Here is a 12,133-nt window from a genome sequence, read left to right as displayed (position 1 = left end):
TTCTTTCTTAGGCGGGGGAGCCTTAGAAGAAGAAGGGGAAGAGGCGGCAGACGACGACGACGACGAAGAGACGATGAAGACGACGACGACACCTTCCTCCTCTTCTTCTCTTCTTCGTCAACCTCCTCAGGACCGATGTCAGATCTGTCATCCAGGGCGGAGCCGGGGCTGCTGTTGCCGAAGCAACAGGGCCCGGACGCACCTGTCCGAACAGATCGGCATCGGAGCAGCGGCGCCACGAACAGGAACAACGTCAGCAGGTGCAGGCATCACAGGAACAGCTATGGTTTAGACGGCAGGAGCAGGTACAGGAACGGCAGCAGTGGTCGGCAACATCACGTCCGTGAACAGCGGGCTGGGCAGGTACGGCAGGCTGTACAGGCGGTCCAGGTGGACGGACCAGCGGCACAGACATCCTAGGTACTGGTGGGAGGTCCAGGGGCGTAGCTCTTTCGGGCACACCGAAGTCCGGTCGCGGCAGCCACGGCAAACCCAGCAGCGCATCACAACTCCCCCGGTGTTACGGCGACTGGCCCCCATGCACCGATTGTAAGTTTGGTGTGGACAGAGACCGCGTGCGGGGTGTACCACCAGGTGAAGGAGGTGAAGCATAGCCAGGCGTTGGAAAGGGGTCGGGTGGTGGTCGGTCGTTAACCGTAAGCATTGCGTGACCCGCCACAGAGCCAGCGAGATGGTAGAGCAGCCCCTGGACAACTCAGCACGCCCTGGCAGACCCAACGATGCCCACACCTGTCCGAGGTCGTCCTTCGCGGCAACCAACCCGCACCTGAGGAAGCAAAGGTCGGGTGATTAGCAGGATCCTCTACCCGCTCGCGCGAAGACGAACAGATAGCGGACCCAGAGTACAACTCGACATCGGGGTATCTAGCGCCCTCCTCCACACTCGACAAGATCGGGTGAGGAGAAGGGACCTAGAAAACCCCCCCCGAAGGGGGAAGAAGGCGCCAAAACGTGGGAGCTGAGCGGGCGGCAGGAAAGAAGACGAAGTGTCCGTAACCAAAGGAGTCGTGGGAGAGCTTTCGACGACTCCTTTGCAGGCCTTCGCTTCTTCCTACCTTCGTACAAGCCCCACTGCGCCTCCGACCAATTACAACACACTTCACAGGGCTCGGCTCGGGTGCATTCGCGTCCCCGACACCGAGCGCACAAAATATGTGGATCAATTTCAGGGAACGAGCGGAACTTACCGCATTTACGCCCTTCGGTACCCGGGCACAATCTCCGGGGGGTAGCGAGGCGTGGAGATTCCATGATTGATCAATAATTCACAATGGATGAAAAAAGAGGAAATGATTGTACTTACAATTATGATTCATACACAAACACAACCAAATACTCAATGAAAGCAAACGACGAGAAGCGGGCAGAGAGCGTCGAACACACACGTCCACTCGCTGTGAGGCCGAAAGCAAAAGTGATTTGTTTACCTCCCAGTCGCGCGGCGCGAGCCTGTCGGACAAGCAGTTAACTACCGAACCCCTTGTTCGAAAGCTTACGACCTATCCAGCTGCCGCTAGTACCTTCCTATTGTAAAAGGACCGAAGGTTTGTATGCCGTGTCGGAACAATATGCACTTTTCACTGAGGTGTGGATGGGTATCATGGGCATCTACAGCATATTTTCCAAGGGGATCAAATCTTAAAACATACCTACATGTATAGCTTCCGGTATCAATCAAACACTTTTGACCCTTTGAACTAGCAAGTCAATTCCAAAAATGGTATCAGTGCCTGCACTTCTTTAATGAATAAAGCAATTATATATATATATATATATATATATATATATATTATATATATATATATATATATATATATATATATATATAAATATATATATATATATATATATATATATATATATATATATACTATATATATATATATGTATGTATGTATGTGTAGTGTAATTGCAATGCCAGTAATTCAAGTGAAGCAAGATGCAATTAAGAATAAAATGATAAAAAGTTACATTGACTGCTTTTCAATAGTTTTTTCTCTATACTGTTCTACTAAAATCAAACATTTCTTGAAAGAATATGCAGTTATATACTGCACAACAAATATTATACAATATGATAAGGATACCTTTAATTTACTTAAAGACTATACAGTAGAATGTTGTAGTAAAATGTAATTACAGGTTATACACATATATGTATATATATAATATATATATATATATTATATATATATATATATATATATATATATATATACTATACAGGCAGTCCCCGGGTTACGACGGGGTCCGTTCTTGAGCCAAAAGCCAAAAATCGTCGTAAGCCAGAACATCATCAAAAATCCTAAGAAAAACCTTACTTTTAATGCTTTGTGTGCATTCAAAAACTCTGTAAACTGCATTCTTATTGTATTTTTCATCAAGAAAAGACCTTAAATATTGATTACTTTGCATTTTTGTGGTCATATTTGTCATCTGCCAGATCAGCATTTGTAGGCGTTGTAACTCTGGAGCATGCGTCGTAACCCTGGAAATAATTTCTGATGAGTATAATTGAAAAAGCGTCGTAACCTCGGAACGTTGTAAGCCGAGACCGTCGTAACCCGGGGACTGCCTGTGTATGTATGTATATATATATATATATATATATATATATTATATAGTACTCTTATATTATATATATATATATAATATGTATATATAATATTATATATATATATATTACATTTTTTTTTACTACAACATTCTGCTGTATATTCTTTAAGTAAATTAAAGGTATCCTTATCATATTGTATAATATTTGTTTGGAGTATAAAATAACTTAAAGAATATACAGTAGAATGTTGTAGTAAAATGTAATTAACATATAATATATATTTATATATATATTTTAAATATATATATATATATATATATATATATATATATATAATATATATATATATATATAGTATAGTATATAGTATATAGTATATATATATATGAGGTAATGCGGTGCCACTGATGGCACTACCCTCAGAAAACCATGAGGAAAACTATCTATTAAGAAATAACTCAGATATGGTATAGTGATTATAATTATCTCAATGGACTTGTTATCATATATGAAACAGAAAAACTTCTCAATGTGAAAATAGAAGTTAGCCTAATGAACATAGCTTATAAATTGAGCGTTTTCTATTTCTACAAGCAAATGCCAATAAGGTTGACAACCTAGTTCCCTTTTTCAACCTGGGTCCTTGGCCACTAGCACTTAATTTTTTAAGAATTTCAAGAGGGGGCAAGTGGCCCCCTTGCCCCTATCTACAGGTGCCCATGAAGGGGATGGAAATACCTTTCAATCCCCTTCCCCATCCCAGGTGGAAAATAATTAGAAATGAGTATACATTATATAGAGCTAGGCTAAAATCATACAGCCTTGCAAAACTATGACTGATGATAATCCCCTATAACTTTATTAGTTACCAAACTAAAATACGTTATACATCCTTTTATCCCAGTTCCAACTTTCTTCTTGGCATTCAATTTACTTTACACTCCTTTGTATTTTATCATGGCATTACAAAAATTTAACACGCTTATACTGTAAAGCACTTAACATGCAGAAGGTTAATAAGTAATCAGTATGACCTACAATGACAGGATGTCAATCCTGTGATGTAGGAGTAGATATTCTCTTCGTTAAATTTTTCTAACTAATTTTGCTTAGCCTAGATTAAGCTTGGCTAAGCCCCATGACCTGAGAGTTAAACTTAGGCAGACAGTGAAGGTAGCCATATACATTCCATGCTTATGAACTAAGAAAACCCATTCTAAAGGATCACAACAGGCCAAGCTATGTCTGAACCTTTTGGTAGGTAAAGTAAAGCTTTGTTAAGACAAAGAGTTCAGTTTTGCAAAGGTAAAGCAGGTTCCTGAGTAAGGTATGATAAAGTTAAGTTAGTTCATGAAAGATTTTGGCCTCAGCAAAGATAAAAGTAACACCTAAGCCAGTATTTCTGATAGGGGTTACCTATGGCATTATGTAAAAAGAACAATTCCTCAGTTACTGACAGCCTAGGTTAGAGTAAAACACTAAATCATATACAGGACCAAAAACATATGCAGTCATAAATTATTTATCACACTTCTATCAATTCATCATCACACAAATGCATGATTGACTAAAAAAATTTCCTCTTTTGATGATTTCCTGGCCGTTGCAAATTCAGCCTCATTAATTTCTTACAGTGCAAAAACAGACAAATGACCCAGGGAGCAGAGGCGATTGCGTCACACTACGGCGGTAATCCAACAGTCAAACGTCTTCACATATCCAAAATGTAAATAAAAAATATTATGTAAGCATTACAATTATAATAATTACATGAATAACTGATAACAATCTGCATCAATAACTAGTAAACTTCTCAGATATGTATTTGTACATATTTAAGTCACCATTTTCTGCAAGAAAGTGGAGTACAACAATTCTCTAAAATTGGTAAACAGTCAAGATGTCATGACGTCATAAACAAAACTGAAATAAAGGTCCTAATTCGAAATTTATTACTTAAAACATCATTATATTATACAAAACTTACATTATGTATGTAATATACCTATATTAATAAAAAAAAAAAAAAAGGAAAATGTAAAAAATACATCATAGCTATTGTTCACACAAAACCACTGAAATTTGTCTCAGGAATAATCTGATTACTTTTCCAACAATTAATATTTTCAAATTACTATGAGATTCACAGCCAGAGTCCCGGTGTTTTTCCGAAATAAAATTTTATCAACATCCCTGACACAGATGACACTTTACCACAGGGTATCTTACATCCCTACCTAATTTTTACTGCATTCTGTATTACGAAAGTTGCATAAGTCTGGTAATTATAAGAGTAACACCGACTTCTTGTAGGCATTGCCAGCAAACTCAGAGGAATGTCTTTAGAACATATAATGATGTAACTTATGACGTCATTAACTTTCCTCCTTTTCGATGGATAATTGGTTATTTGTGAAAAAGTCTCCACCTCTGGCAACAATGAAATACATACAATACTCCTTGTTTAAACTTAGTAGTAGTAGTAGTAGTAGTAGTAGTAGTAGTAGTAAGTATATAGGATTTATGCCATGAGGTCTAGTGCTAGAATGTAATCCGAGAAATTACTTTCTATCAATATTTCTCCGCTGAAAAATTATATAATTAAAAATCAATTAAAGTGAAGAAAACTTTGGCATTCATTGTAACTCCTTTGAAATTTTTCCTAATATGACAGTGACGTTCATTGTAATAAATGGACAATTGCATAAGATTAGACTGGATAATAGAATTTAGACTTCAAGCCAAGCACTGGGATATAGAGGTAATTCAGTGATGTATTATAACCCATGATATATTTTTCTTTTTCTTGACAAATCAAGTTTTAATGTTGTTCTGCAAGTTATATAATTATCTTTCTGCACCTTACGGAAGTCAACGAATGACGAAAACTTGGTAGTCTTGGATGTCCAGGTGTACTCCTTACCCAAAAAATGGCCCTATTATTCATTTACCTGTTCGAGCTTACGTAGGGTTTGCCACGGGCCTCCTCACTTCTAAACAATTGTGTAAGTCGAATCACAAAAGCTGTTCTGCAACCACAGGAACAATGACTTATAACCACCATTCTTGAAGCCTGGACAAGGTACGAATATTCATTCAGAATTTCAGAGAGAGCTGTTGTCGTCATCACCTTGTGGGAGGAGTCGGGATGTCATATGTTTATGTCATGTATAACTTTGAACCCATACATTAGTGTGTTCCGCCACTGGCTTCGGTGCTTCATTTTACTCTTATGAATATACTTTTTTCTAATATACGTAATAAAGAATGCAGCCAAAAATTAGGTAGGGATGAAAAGTATACTATGGCAAAGTAATATCTTTGTCAAATACACACAAAAGAATTTATTAAAGAAAAACACCGGGACAAAGGCTCTGAATCTCAGAGTGATTATCAAGAATACATAATAAATTTATACAATTCATGACCTTACTCTGATGTTTAACGAATTATTTAAATAATTATCTAGTGCACTCTTCTTTTTCTTCTCCTTCTTCCAGAAAATTCGCTAGGTTTCCTTGGCCGCAAATTTGAGCAGCATCGACATTCAACATTGTTGTAAAGAAAGTGCATCAGCACCTATGGGTACAAATGGTTTGTGGATTTAGCACAGGAAATGGGAAGTTTGTTTACACAGTTGATTCCACAAACATCGAAATGGCGTCAATCTTCCACATAGAAGGTGTTTTAAGTAAAAATTTTGAAAGTGTCTTGGAGGTATGTTAGCACAGCGCATAGCTACTTTCATTAACCTGTGTTCAATCAGAAATTATGGCATTAATTTGTGACTTGAGAGGAAACACTTACGTCAAGAGGAAAGTAGAGGTCTCGAGGTGTTGCTATGACGGACACTGGCTCGATTAACGTTTATCCTGAATTACAGAATGTACTTTTTTTGGGGTGGCATGCATTGATCGTACATGGCCTGCCAAAGGCCATGCGGTGTTTTATCCTAATAACAATCAAATAAGCACTGTGGAGTTTCAGTTGTGATGGCAGTAAGGATAAAAACCACCGATTGCAAGGTAAAAATGAATTCAGTTCAAACCATGACCCCTGGGAATAACAAGTTTCATACTTTCACTAATATAGGGGGAAAAACCAGCGACTACCAACCCTTATCACGGTTTTCAGGTCTTATTCACTCGATATTTAAATGGTGAAACAAGAATACAATTACAACTCCAAGCATACCATTCAAAAGATTGAAGTTTCGTCAACATAATGTGATATATGAAAGCCCCATACGAACTAAAATAAGCATGTGATGCTCTTCGAAAATACGTTTTCAAGGCAGTTTTGAAATCCAATATGGCGGCTACCGTGGGATGTACAGGTTTTGATCAGTGACGAAAATCATCTTTCCCAGCCTTCCCAGTAATTATTTGAACAATGTTAGCGTATGTATGTAACGTTTATTGATCTTACTCCAAATTGCAGTTGTAATCAGCACAATAAAACAACATTTTGTTGCCTATATTACTGAAAGTATGAAATTTTTTATTCCTGGGGTCATGGTTTGAACTGAATTCATTCTTACCTTGTAATCCGGTGGATTTTTTACTCCATTACGTGCCATCACAACTGAAACTCGTTCAGAGTGCTTATTTGATTGTTATTATACTCATTTTGGTCTCAATTCACTCCACATTGCACTTTAAACAAGTTGCTGTTCCTGGTTCCTAAGTGTGCGCGCCACAAACACAGTTACAAACAGCAGATGACGAAACTGCAAAGTTTTATTCCCTAAATTGTTTACTTTACTCGTTATTTAGTTCAAATTTACTTTATTTAAAAATTTTAATTTAATTCATGTATATTATCCCTTTTTTGCAACCAAATTACCCAGAAAAATGATATTGTTAGTATACAATAAAGTTTTGTACATACTTGCCCGGCAGATATATACTTAGCTATAGTCTCCGACGTCCATACAGAATTCAAAACTCGCGGCACACGCGACAGGTAGGTCAGGTGACCAACCCTCTCCCGCCGCTGGGTGGCGGGAATAGGAACCATTCCCGTTTTCTAACCAGAATTTTTCTCTTCCACCTGTCTCCTGAGGGGAGGCTGGGCAGGCCATTAATCGTATATATCTGCCGGGTAAGTATGTACAAAACTTTATTGTATACTAACAATATCATTTTTATACATGCAACTTCCCCGGTAGATATATACTTAGCTGATTGACACCCTTGGTGGAGGGCAAGAGACAGTTATATAATAAATATTTATGAATATAAAAACGGGGAAACAACATACGTTGTAGGTATATTAAAAAACAACCTTGGTTCCTACCTGATATGGAAGAAGACTTCATTGATACTGTCTATGAGTCTGCTTGCCATCAGAGTTTCAGAGAGGATGAGACCTGTGACTGATAACCCTTCGGATCATGCCAATGGGGGCTTACCCACTTACATGGCAGAGCCTTTTCTTGGATCGTACCAATGGGGGCTGACCCACTTACATGGTAGAACCTTGACCTGTATCGTACCAACGGGGGCTAACCCTCTTACATGATAGAGCTTTAGGTAACTAAGACACTACAAGGAGCATAACAACCAATCCCGACCACCTGACCACACTAACATGTTAGAACTACGATTTGAAAGGGGTCAACTCCTGCACCCTCTTTCAATCGACCAAACAAACGCACCAAAACCATTAAAAACCCTAACATAATAAAACTAAAAAGGATTGGGTTCAGATCCCTGTCCCAGCAACGAATCCGCAGATACGTAAGCTCCTAGAGTAAGCATTTATCGTACGTCACTTGAAGTCTCTCAAGTAATGAGATGCAAAGACTGAATTGCATCTCCAAAAAGTTGACTCCACGAGTCTGTATAGACAAGTTCTTGTGAATGCTAAAGAGGTAGCGACTGCTCTTACCTCGTGAGCATTTAACTCTAAGGTGGTCCAGTTGTTTCTTCTTTACACGCTAAATGGGCTTCCTTAATTACATCTTTGATGAAGAACGCCTGAGCATTTTTTGAGATCTGTCTTCTGGGATCTCTAACTGAGCACCATAAACTATCCTTACTCCCCTTCAGTTTCGTTCTTCCTCTCTAAGTAGAACTTAAGCTTCTAACTGGGCAAAGAGCCCTTTCTTGTTCTGTACCCACTAGAGACGAAAGTCTTTTACCTCGAAGGTTCTAGGCCAAGGCTTCGAAGGGTTTTCATTCTTCGCCAGAAACAGTGGGTTTTGAAGGAAACAACAAAAAGCGGAGTCGTTCCTGAAGCCAACATTATGCTCTAAGGCTTGTAGTTCACTTACTCTTTTTGCTGAGGCTAGCGCGACCAGGAATAACGACTCCTTGTTAAATCTCTAAACGTACCCTTACGTGGAGGTTCGAATTTGGGGGTCATCAAGTACTTTAGGGCCACATCCAGGTTCCAACTTGGTGCTCTAATGATTCTAGTCTTCGACGTCTCGAAAGATCTAATCAGATCATGTATATCTTTGTCTTCTGAAATGTTAAGGCCTCTATGCTGAAGACTGACAAAAGCATACTTTTATAGCCCTTAATCGTAGAGATGCTAGACTACATTTTTCTTCAAGAACAGGAGGAAATCAGCTATATCTGTCACAGAGGTACTGGAAGAGGATATTTTCTGAGTTCTACACCATCTGCGAAACACATCCCACTTCGACTGGTAGACTCGAATAGTAGATGGCCTCCTTACTCTTGCGATAGCTTTCGCAACTTCTCGAGAAAAACCTCTCGTTCTGACAAGTCCTTCGATAGTCTGAAGCAGTCAGAACGAGAGCGGGCAGGTTTTTGTGATACCTGTTGAAGTGGGGTTGTTTGCGGTAGATCGCTCCTGTTTGGGAGAGATCCTCGGAAAGTCTACTATCCATCCCAGTACCTCTGTGTACCAGTTTTGCGCTGGCCAGAACGGGGCTATGAGGGTCAGTTTGGCTCCCTCTGCTGCTGCAAATTTCCTTACCACTTCTGATACTATCTTGAACGGTGGAAAAGCATATCCGTCTATTCCGGACCAATCGAGGAGAAGGCCGTCCACAGCAATCGCCCTTGGGTCGGCGATCGGGAGCAGTAATTTTCCAGCCTGTTGTTCCAATGGGTGGCAAAAAGATCTATATTTGGTCTCCCCCAGAGGTTCCATAGTGTGTTCATACCTCTTGATGCAACGTCCATTCTGTAGGCAGTACTTGGTCTTTCCTGCTCAGAAGGTCGGCTCTTACATTTTTCTCCCCTTGAATGAATCTTGTCCGGATAGTGATTCTTCTTTCTTCTGCCCAAAACAGTAATTCTCTTGCCTTTTCGTAAAGGGAGAACGAGTGCGTCCCTCCTTGTTTCCTGATGTAAGCTAAGGCTGTTGTATTGTCCGAATTGATCTGCAGGACTGAACCTGAGATCTGAGCCTCGAAGTGTATGAGAGACAGGTGAATTGCTGTCAATTCCTTCAAATTGATGTGCCAGGACACCTGCTCTCCCCTCCAGGTGCCTGACCACTTCTCTCGTCCCATAGAGTGGCTCCCCACCCCGCATCTGAGGCGTCGGAATATAACACTAGCCGAGGGTTCGGAATGTGAAGGGATACTCCTTCGTTGAGTCTGCACGGATTCATCCACCAAAGAAGGTCCTCCTTTATTTCCTTCAAAATCTGGAAGGAATCGGACAGATTTTGGTATCTCTGATCCCAATGTTCTCTTAGGTAGAACTGTAAAGGCCTTAGGTGAAGCCTTCCTAGAGAAATGAACTGTTCCAACGAGGAAAGGGTCCCCAGAAGACTCATCCATTCCCTCGCGGAACATTGTTCTTTCTCTAGGAAGGTTGCTACTTTTTCCAAGCAGCGGTTCTGTCTTTCCTGTGAGGGAAATACATGAAAACCCCGAGAATCCATCCAAATCCGCAGATAAACAATGTTCTGCTGGGGAATCATCTGGGATTTCTCGAGGTTTACTAACAGTCCCAAGGACTGAGTTAACTTCAATGTCAGATTTAAGTCCTCCAGACATCTGACTCATGACTGTGCTCGTATCAGCCAATCGTCTAGATACAAGGATATTCGAATCCCTTTGAGATGAAGCCAGTGAGCCACATTTTTCATCAGTCCTGTGAACACTTGCGGGGCTGTTGAAAGTCCGAAGCATAGGGCCCGAAATTGAAAAACTCTTCCTTGAGCCATAAACCTGAGGTATTTCCTGGAAGACGGGTGTATTGGCACGTGGAAATACGCATCCTGCAGGTCCAGGGATACCATCCAGTCCCCTGGAAGAAGGGCTGCTAAAACCGAGGATGTCGTCTCCATTGTGAACTTCCTCTTTGCTATGAACACGTTCAGGGCGCTCACGTCCAGAACTGGCCTCCAACCTCCTGAACTTTTCGGAACCAAGAACAGGCGATTGTAAAACCCCTGAGAAGAGAGATCTTTTACTTCCTCTATGGCTTCCTTGTAAAGCATCTGCTCCACGGGATGTAGAAGGGCTTGTTTCTTGACAGAGTCCTTGTAATTTGCTCTCAACTCCCTTGGAGTTGTAGTCAAGGGAGGTTTTTCCCTGAAGGGATTAAAATATCCTTTCTTTAGGATGGATAGGACCAGGCATCGGCACCTTTTCTGTGCCCAAGTCTTGTAAAAGTTTAGAAGCCTGGCACCCACTTTTGTCTGGAGGACAGCAGTCTCATTGGTTCTTGACGAACGGCCTTCGAGAAGACCTTCCTCTCTTCTCCGATCGTCTACTTCTGAGAGAGGATCTAGGGGCGGACCTTCCCCGAAAGGGCTGCTGGAAGGGAACTTTCTCCTTCTTCGCTACCTGAACAGCAGGTTTAAGCCTTTTAGCCGACTGGCCAACAGGTCCTGTGTGGCCTTTTTCTGACAAGGTCTTCGAAATATCCCTCACGATTTCCTGAGGAAAAAGGTGATAGAGAGGGGAGCGAACAAAAGGGAGGATCTCTGCAGAGGCGAAACAGATTTCGTTAAGAAGGAGCTAAACACTGCCCTCTTCTTCAAAATACAGGATCCAAAAAGGGATGCAACCTCATTGGAGCCATCCATAACCGCCTTATCTAGGCAAGTTAATACGCTACCCAACTCCTCCATGCTAACGAAGTCTGGGTCTTGAGACTTCTTGGCTAAGGCTCCCAAAGCCCAGTCCATAAAATTAAAGACTTCAAGGAGTCTTGAACAGGCCCCTTGATGAGATGATCTACCTCACACATCCCCCAAGAGGCTTTTGCAGAATGCAGAGAGCGTCGTCTTGATGCATCCACCAGTGCGGAAAAGTCCGCATCTGAGGACGAAGGGAGTCCCAGGCCCATCGGCTCCTTGGTGTCATACCACATACCCGGTTTTCCCGTCAGCTTGGAAGGAGGACAAGCGAATACCGTCTTCCCCGCTTCCTTTTTCGATTTGAGCCAGCTCTCGAGACTCTTAAGAGACTTTCTCATAGAAAGAGTAGGGGTCATTCTGACGAAGGAGGAGGACTTCGACAGTTTCGTACTGGATAATAAAGACCCCGGAGAAGGGGGATCCGACGGGCGTAGAGAGTCTCCAAAAACACTTGCAACAATAGAGAAGCAAGTCTCTTAT

This window comes from Macrobrachium nipponense, chromosome 46 (genome assembly GCF_015104395.2).
Source record: "Macrobrachium nipponense isolate FS-2020 chromosome 46, ASM1510439v2, whole genome shotgun sequence".
NCBI lineage: Eukaryota > Metazoa > Arthropoda > Malacostraca > Decapoda > Palaemonidae > Macrobrachium > Macrobrachium nipponense.
This window is presented reverse-complemented; position numbering follows the sequence as displayed.